Raw genomic sequence first — 7,051 nt, 5'->3', positions numbered from 1 at the left:
TGGGAGGGCTGGAGCTGGGGGACCCAGGAGCTTGGGGTCTGGGGCAGTGGACCTGAGACTGAGGTGCCTACCTAGAGCAAGAGGGCCAAGGCCTGGACAAAGATTTAAGGCCCAAAGGTCCAAATGCTGTGTTGGGTGCCAGTGGGAGACAGAGGTAGAGAAACTGTATAGCCCCTCTGAGTCAATACACTGGAGACAGAGAAACTGTAAAGCCAGGGAAGAAATAGCATCCCAAGCACACTGATCTCTGAGGTCAGCCTTCCCACTTTAACATCAAGATGTGGCAGGTAAGAAGACAGGGGGACCCTGAAAGGCCAGAGGGGGTAAACAAGGCAGGTTCCAAGTAGCTGCTAGGAGGTGACATGGCCACTCCCAGGACTTAACTTGCTACAACCTCTCAAAGTGATGTGACCAAGGAAAAGGGCTAATGCAATTCTAGGATGTATCAGGTGAGGTGTTTTCAATAGAAACAGAGAAGTACTATTGTACAAGGCACTGGAAATAACTTATTCAGAATATTGTGTATGGTTCTTGTCACCTGTATTCAAAACCCCTGTGGCTGTAATTACCCAGGTCTCTTTTTGCCTTTTCTGAATATAGGTGCTAGGTTTACTATTCTGCAATCTTTATGTATGGATTGATTGAAATTCCTTCCTCTTGAACTTGCAATTTCATGTGCTACTTATTTTAGTATTCTTGGATAGAGATTATCTGGATTCCCTGATTTCATCACAGTAAAGAAAATAAGTTTTGCTTCCGTCTTCTATGTGTATAAGTGTATACTGCTGTCCTCATTCCCCTTATGCAGTATACACTTATCCTTATGTAAATCATCAACCTTATTGAAAACTGAGGCAACATACCCAACTAGCATTTGAAAAACCTAGATTTTCCTTACTCTCCGCACCTTCCTCAGTGCATAGTAGTCCCTTTTTTATTTCTGTGGTTGAAAAATCTTTCACTACTCTTTGTAGGGAAAGAGTGATGTTGTAGCCATGATGGTCCAGAAACTATGCAAGAGACAAAGATTTCTTAGGGTGATATCTTTTATTGGACCAACTATATAGCTGAGATAAAGTTAGACAAACTTTTAAATGCAAGACATTCTTCCTCAGGTCTGATCACAAAGAGTCAGGGCTAGTATAGTTTATGCATAATCTAGAGGCTATGTTACACCTGGCCTCCTGTGATCAGACCTGAGGAAGAGTGTCTTGCATTTGAAAGATTGTCTGACTTATCCCAAATACATAGTTGGTCCAATAAAAGTTATCACCCAAAGAAATCCTTACCTTTCTTATTAGTCATTGTAATTTTCTCTGCCAAGTCCAGATCATTTCTGCACTTTCTGACCTCTAAGACATAGCTTTCCTTACTGATCAGTCCTTTTTTCCATTCCTTTTCTTTTCTCCTTAAATTAGCTTGTTGAGGAACATACTGCCCTGATAGTTAGCCTACATTTTCACATTCAATTTATTTTAAGTACTTACAAAGCCTCACAGCTGTAATATTAGAGGAGCTCACAGTCTCTTATTGCATATATCCCTACAGTACGGTGGTTAAGGGAGGCACTATAAGTCCCATTTCACAGATGACAGAGAAGCTAAGTCACAGTCCTTAAGTGAAATCAATGATTGTTAGGTATCTCAATATCCTTGAGGTGTGGGCTTAAGTGACCTGCACAAAGTCACACAGGAAGTCTTAGTAGAAAAAAAATAGAACCCGAAACCTACCACCCTATTTGACTATATTTTCCGTCATTCTGAATTCAGCCCATTTTATTCTACTTGTACAACACTTCTACTCATTAGGATGCAAAGGAATACTAAGGTATTTTGGTTATTTCAGGAGCAGAGCAGTCAACTTAACTGGTGGTATTCAAATTCTTCATTTGTTGTCAAACCATTAAAATTCATTTCTGAAACTGCTTGTACTTGAAAAGACTGAACGGAAGTTCTGCCAGCAGAGTTGGATCAAGTGCAGTGAGTGGTTCCGGATTCTAGCCGACTGGAGGAGAAATAAAGACAGAACCTGAATAGGCGCTTTCATTAGGCATCCAAACCCTGACCAGGGAAATGGCAATGCAAGCCTAGTTCCTCCTAGGGGCAATCTATGGGAACTTCATTTACTATTAAGGAAATTCAAGTGCTTCTGGGAGAGTCGGTTTAAATAAATTCTCTAGCCAACCTTCATATCACTCATTAGGCAAAGAAGTAGATCCAGTAACTATGCCCACATAATACAAAAAAGGGCTGAAAGTGATAGCAAAACTTCATAGCAAAACAGAAGGTTGTTTGTGCAAAGAAAGCAGCATGTTGCAATGTGTTGGCACTAACCCAGAGATTCTAGCGTACTGTATGTCTGGGTCAAATCATTTTCTGATGTACCTCCAGTCAGAGCCATCCCTAGAGGGGTGCCGAATCGGTGTGACTGCCCTGGGCCGCGCTGCTGCCAGCTTCCCATCCAGCTGCTCGGCACCCCCACCACTGAACCGGCGCCTCCGGCCAGTCGCCAGCCCCTCCCCTCTGCCACTGCCAAATCCACCCCTGGCTGCCTTGTGTCCGGGGTGGCAAGGGGCCCCTCACAGGCTGATTTGCCCTGGGCCCCGCACCCTGCTCGGGTTGCCTCTGCCTCCAATGAAGACATTCTCTTACTTAATTTCACCAAGTTCAGATGTTTCAGAGAGGATAACTTTGACCTATACAGTGTTCTCCAAAATAGAAGGAAAATAGTACCAAGACACCTGCAATTACAGGTTATTTTGTAGGTTAGGTACCTCTCACCTGAAAGCATTAGGCCTGTTTTGATAACCTACTTAAGAATTACGAATGAGCAGTGTGTTCAATAAAAGATGCAATTTATCACCTAGCAGCGAGCAATAAATTGATAATACTTTGAGAATCCTTGAAACCAGTCTCAGCACTGGGGGCAGGGGTTGCAGGGGGGAACATAATACGGAAAAGCTAAGAATTGAATAAGAATCATCCACATGAAAGATTATCGCCCAAGTTATCTCAAGAGAGCAGCTGTGGGAAAAGGCCCATTTTAGGAAATTACCCAAAATCTTTTGGCCAAAGAGGCACACTTCTCAGTAACAAACATTTAAACATGGCCTTTAGGGGGGCTACAAAGTGGCATTTTTGTTTTATAACCTTAAACTGTCAGATCACTCAATCAAGGGGGCAATGGGTAAGGGCAAAGGGGGTGCAGTGAAGGAGCAAAGAGAAGGAATGGAGAGAAAAAAGCCAGGGAAACTGGCTCTGAACTGTGAAGGCCGCTGGGAGCATGCAGCAGAGGCAATCTTCTCCTTGATGACTGGGAACTGAGGAGGTAGGAATACAAGAGCCTCAGGCTGAATCCCACCACTGCAGCTCCATTGAGACTCAGGTTTCTGCATATTCTTGCACCATACTTGAAAATAGACATTTAGACATGCCATATATGGAGGCCTATAAACAGCAAAGGTGCCTGAATTTACAGTGCGAACAAACATGTGCCATTGAGTACAAAACCAAAAAAAAAATCAATATTTAGCATTAACTGGAGGAGGATTAAAAAACCTGGAAATAGCTTGTTTTCATATAAAGTCAAATAAAAAGCAATTAGTTGTCATCCCTATGCCAAAGAGAGAATCAGCTCCTATGGCTGCCCCTTTCTTGAGAATTAAAAAACACTCTGAAAATATAACACGCTGTAAAGGACATGCTGTTCTCTCTTACTGGTTATGTTTCCCATTAGGTGTACTGTAACTACAGCTAATGCCAGGCTTTCTGTTGAGTGCTGACACTTTCTCATTCTGTAGAAAAATACACTTGTAGGAACACCACCATGCAAGCCTTTTCTTTGACAAGCAGACAGAAGTAATACAAGCAACCCCAGTGAGTCAAAGGGATTTGTTTAGCAGCTCTGTCAGGACTTGCCTCTCACATGAAGGAGATAATCTCCCCTGCTTTACTTTTACCGTGGGATATTCCATTCATGCTGTGGATTTCAGGATTAGTCATATTTAGGATTAGATTTTTTTTTAATTATTTTGAAATGTCATGAGTTATAACTCTCATCATTAACCACTTGTTATTCTGGGTCAGAAAACTTGAAATCATTAAACAACCTCCCTTTTGGTGGAATGAGAAAAAGCAATTACACTGACTACTTTATATAGTGGTCTGAATTCACTGTTAGACTGATTTCAGCCAACTTATCTTCTATTCTTGCAGTACCTTCTGGGGCCTGGTTGAACACCATGTCAGTGTCAGTTTTAATGCATATATGGATTCAAAATTTATCTCACTGAATACTAGATGTTCAATTTCCTTTTGTCTACCTATTTTGAACTGATATTAGCAGCACAACAGTCTTAGGGTCTGGATAAACATAAACTTGGAGGGGAGGTCAGGTCTCTTTTTGAGGATGCTCCAAGAGCACTTTTGTCCATATCCTTATGTAACAAGACAAGAAACAGCTGTACGTGTCTCTGGGAGCTGATCATGTGCTGCAAGATCCATCAGTGTGATACTATTCTGAAAAGTAACTTTACAATTGGTATTGTGGGTTTCAATATTGAATGCTTCCCAGTGGTTTTCAGAACAAATGTCTTAAGTTTACATGTACAACAATGGCTTTTAATAATTGGCTATGCTGGGGATATTCATTTTTCTTTTAATTTGGCAATTCAGTGTATAAAGTCCTCTTTCGTATGGGTCTGGTGTCCTTTCAGCCCAGACCGGATTAACCCTTTAGTGGGCTCTAGGCAAACAAATTTGTGGGCCCCTGGCCAGTTGTGACCAGTGCTGCCACCTGTGGGGGAGCAGGGCTCAGTGCCACTGCTAGGAAGCAGCCATGGTGGTGGCAAGGCTGGCAGGGAGAAGGGAAGGGAAGGAACGTGGATGGTGCCACCACCGTGGAGGAAAGGATTGGGGTCCCCCGCTGTTTGGGGCCCTAGGCATGTGCCTAGTTTGCTTATGTGTTAATCCAGCCCTACTTTCAGCTCAAGGAATGCTGGGTTGAAGAGGGCTTAAAGCATTTTTTTCACCTCCATGGGCTTTGCATTCAACTCCCATACATGGCTTCAAGTGAAATGAATGTCAAATAAGCCACCGGGGGGTTATTTGCACAAAAGATTCTCTATTGGCATAAAGGTTTTAGTTATCCAGTCAGGGAGCAAAAAACATACCAAGTGACTGAGTTGAGCAATCACACATTGCACTATTAAGTAAAAAGGTATTTCAAGCAATCAAAACAAGCAAACTGGGAATGCAAATGAAACTGGTCACAACCTGTTTGGAGTAAAATGTGTAAAAACAAAAGGGCCTGATTGCTTCCCCATCCATTTGACATCAGAGTAACCCAAATTAAGTGGGATGGCCTACATTCATCAGATAAATTATTCACAAATAATTATTCACCTTTATTATTTATGACTGGCTGCTCCAAAAATAAATACCCTCCCCCCATGAGGAAGCTTCACAAGCGTTCAATTCTCAGCAAGCAAAGACTCCATAGCTAGATAGAAAGAGCTTATAAAAGGACACATTATCTTTCCTTGTAGAAAACTGGGTCAGGAGGGTTTGGATTTTTTGCAGTGATTCACGACACTGAAGTGTTGTGTGTTCTCTTTGGGTGTTTGATCTTCACGCTGATGCAATTCTTATATTGTTCTGCACAGTTTCTTTTTGTTTTGTTTTCTTCATCTTGCTCCTTCCAGGGTAGTCATGAGACCAGGAATCAGCCCTGCAAATTAAAGTACTTCATGTTCTCATAAAACTATATCTTCATTGTCTATGCATTCCATGGCACAGCCCTGTTATAAAGTAACCCAGTGAACAACCTCCATGCCAAATATAGTTTATGGAAATGTGAAAATGGAAAGCACATAAAATATTCTATACCTCTAGGGGGTAGGAAGTGTGAATGTCACGAGGGAAAGAGAAATGGGAACATTGCTGGCTCTAAGAAAAAGCCGCAGAGAAGGTGGAGTCATTTGGTAGGTCCCAAGCCTTTCTACATATGAGTATTTTGCTGCAATAAGAACTAAGCCAGCACTTCTGGGTATGGTATATAAACAAGAGGAAAAGGAGTTTGAAGCCCCTTGGGCAAAGTCAGAATATTAACTACCTGCACTCATGATTCAACCAGCATTCAGAAATGTGCAATCCTCGCACAGAAGGCAGAAACACAAGCATTTCACAGACTTGGCACCATTCATATAACACCTCAAGGTTGGGTGGCTGATCCAAATCTTACCCAGCCTTTCTGGGTCTGCTGAAGTTCACTGGAAATTTCACTAGAGCTGTCCTTCTCCTCATCGTTCTGGTACTACCCAACTGGGGGTCATCCCAAGAGCAGCCTACTTGTCAGGACTTCAATTTCCTATCTGAGACACAATCAAGAAACAGGAGAACATTTATTAAACTTCAATCATGTAGCTTTTTTTTTGTTCAAGTCGATTGTTAGCTGATCACATCTTATTTTATCTGGTAGACTTAACCCTAACTCCAAGAACAATACTAAAACTTAAAATCCTGACTCATTTTCTGATGTTGTCAACACTATAACTGTAAATAACCTCACTGAGTGACTCGTAGCAAAATATGAATACAGAGTTGAGTATTTTGAAGATCACCTCTGGGACCTTATTGTTTTACTTTGTTACTTTCATCTCCATGCATTTTGATCCATTATTTGGCAGGGAAATGTCTTTTTTCTCATTGCATTGAAGCCTACAAGATCACATGAGAGGATATTTCTCTAAAAGCTTTGGTAAGAAGACAGATTTTGCTACTCAGACACTTTGTTGAAATTGATACATCTCTGTGAAATGTTTTGGCTTCAGTAAGACAGCATATTTTAACAAATTAATTTAGTGAAAAAGTATTTTGACTGACTTCACTCCTAAACTGCAACAGAAAATTAACAATCACCTTGAGGCTTCAGTTTGCAGGCACTATCTTCATCACATTTGGAATCAAAATTACTCTCTGCCTTGAGCCTGAAATCTCACATTTCAATTGCTTATGAAGGATGCAAAAAAAAACCACAACCAAACCCCAGCATC

General features: G+C 41.5%; 1 long non-coding RNA gene across 1 annotated transcript in view; it reads right to left on the bottom strand.

The window, feature by feature from the left end:
• Nucleotides 1-5,388: 5,388 nt before the first annotated feature.
• Nucleotides 5,389-7,051, bottom strand: part of LOC109299739 — a 21,458-nt gene continuing 19,795 nt past the window's right edge. The window contains exon 2 of the long non-coding RNA XR_002097978.1: nt 5,389-5,727. This is a non-coding gene — a long non-coding RNA (uncharacterized LOC109299739). The remainder of the gene's footprint in view (nt 5,728-7,051) is intronic.

This window comes from Gavialis gangeticus, unplaced genomic scaffold, assembly GCF_001723915.1.
Source record: "Gavialis gangeticus isolate Ggan-Ray unplaced genomic scaffold, GavGan_comp1, whole genome shotgun sequence".
Taxonomy (NCBI): Eukaryota; Metazoa; Chordata; order Crocodylia; family Gavialidae; genus Gavialis; species Gavialis gangeticus.
This window is presented reverse-complemented; position numbering and strand designations above follow the sequence as displayed.